The sequence below is a fragment of the Lagenorhynchus albirostris genome, chromosome 3 (genome assembly GCF_949774975.1).
Source record: "Lagenorhynchus albirostris chromosome 3, mLagAlb1.1, whole genome shotgun sequence".
Lineage (NCBI taxonomy): Eukaryota > Metazoa > Chordata > Mammalia > Artiodactyla > Delphinidae > Lagenorhynchus > Lagenorhynchus albirostris.
Genome location: NC_083097.1, coordinates 101,955,662 through 101,958,280, shown reverse-complemented (window position 1 = coordinate 101,958,280; position 2,619 = coordinate 101,955,662).

Below are 2,619 nucleotides of genomic sequence, written 5' to 3'. Positions count from 1 at the left end.
TCAATTCTCTACAATCTCTTTCAGAAGATTGGCAGAAAGAATACTTCCTAACTTATTCTATGAGGCCAAAATTATCCTAATACCAGACCAGACAAAGACATTTAAAAAAAAAAACTACAGACTAGTATTGCTCATGAACATACATGTAAAAATCCTCAAAAAAAAATTACCAAATTGAATCCAACAATGTGCAAAAAGAATTACATACCACAACCAAGTGAGTTTTATCCCATATATGCAAGCCTGGTTCAAAATCAACAGATGCAGAAAAAGCACTTCAAAAATCCAATACCTATTCATTATAAAAATCCTCAGCAAGCTAGGAATAGGAGAGGACTTCCTCAACTTGATCAAGAGCATCTACGAAAAACCTACAGCTAATATCATACTTTATGTTAAGAAACTAGAAGTTCCTACTTATATCAGGACCAAGGCAAGGATATCCATCTTATTACTTGACTTCAACATTGTACTAGAAGTCCTATCTAATGAAATAAGACAAGAGAAGGAAATAATAGGCATATATATATATATATATATATAAAGAAGGAAAAAATAAAACTGTTTCTATTTACAGATGACATAATCATAAATGCAGAAAATCTCAAATAATTGACCAAAAAACAAAACAACAAAAAACCCTTTTGGAGCTAATAAGTGATTATAGTAAAGTTTTGGGATAAAAAGTTAATATACAAAAGTCATTCATTTTCCTATACAAGCAATGACCAAGTAAAATTAAAAATTAAAAATGCAATACTGTTTATAGTAGCACCACCCAAAATGAAATCTTTAGGTATAAATCTAACAATATATGTACAAAATCTATATGAAGAAAACTATAAAACCCTCATGAGAGAAATCAAAGAACTGAATAAATGGAGAGATACTCCATTTTATGAAATTGAATATCATGGATTCCAAGGATAGGAAGATTCAAAATTGTCAAGATGTCAGTTCTTCATAACATGATCTATAGATTCAGTGCAATCTAAATCAAAATTCTATCAAGTCATTTTGTGGATATCAACAAATTATTTCCAATGTTTACATAGAGAGGCAAAAGATCCGCAATATCCAACACTCACTATAAAGTTGCAGTATTCAAGACAATGTAGTACTGGCAAAAGAAAAGACAAATAGACCAATGGAACAGAATAGAGAGCCCAGAAATAGACCCAAGGAGCAAAGGCACTATAATGGAGCAAAGATAGTCTTCTCAACAAATGATGCTGGACCAACTGTACATACACGTGCCAAAAAAAAAAAAAAAAATCAATGTAGACACAGACCTTACACATACCACAAAAATGAACTGAAAATGGATCAGAGACCTAAATGTAAATAGCAAAAGTACAAAATTTCTAGAAGAAAACATGGGAGAAAATCTAGATGACCTTGGGTATGGCTATGACATTTTATATACAACACCAAAAACATGATCCATGAAAGAGACAGTTAATAAGTTTTGCAAAAGACAATGTCAAGAAAATTCCATGGTGGGCCAGTGGAGAGGACTCTGCACTCTCTGCAAGGGCCCAGGTTCAATTACTGATCAGGGAACTAAAATCTGTGCAGCACAGCAAAAAAAAAAAAAAAAAAAAAAAAAAAAGACAATGTCAAGAGAATGAGAAAAGAAACCACATACTAGAAGAAAGTATTTGTAAAGGACACAACTGATACAGGGCTGTCAGCCAAAATATACAAAAAAAATCCTCAAAACTCAACACTAAGAAAAAAAGTTTTAAATTGACCAAAACCTTAACAGACATCTGAAGATATACAGATGGCCAATAAGCATATGAAACGATGTTCCACATCATATGCCATGAGGGAAATGGATATTAAAATGAGATATCACTTCTTGCCTATTAGAATGGCCAAAATCCAGAACACTGATACTACCAAATGCTGGCAAGTATGTGGAAAAACAGAACTTTCGTTCATTGCCAGTATAAATGCAAAATGGTACAGATACTTTGGAAGGCAGTTTGGTGGTTTCTTACAAAGTTAAACATACTCTTACCACATGATCCAGCAACTGTGCTCCTTGATACTTATGCAAATGAGATAAAAACTTATGTCCATACCAAAGCCTGCCCATGAATGTTTATAGCAGCTTTATTTATAATTTCCTAAACTTGGAAGCAATCAAGATGCTCTTCAGTAGGTGAATGGATAAATAAACTGTGGTACACCCAGACAATGGAATATTATTCATCTCTAAAAAGAAATGAACTATCAAGCCATGAAAACACATGGAAGAATCTTAAATGAATATTACTAAGTAAAAAAGCCAATTTGAAAGGCTACATACAGCAGAATTCCAACTATGTGACATTCTGAAAAAGGCAAAACTGTGGGGACAGTAAAATGTTCAGTGGTTGCTGGGGGAAAGAGCACAGAGGGTTTTTAAGGCAGTGAAACTATTCTGCATAATACTATAATGGTGGATGCACGTCATTATACATTTATCCAAACCCAAAGAATGTATGACACCAGAAACTAACCCTGATGTAAACTATGAACTTTGGGTGATAGTGATGTGCCAATGTAGGTTTATCAGCTGCAACAAATGTCCTACTTTTATGTGAAATATTCACAGTTGGAGAGGCTGTT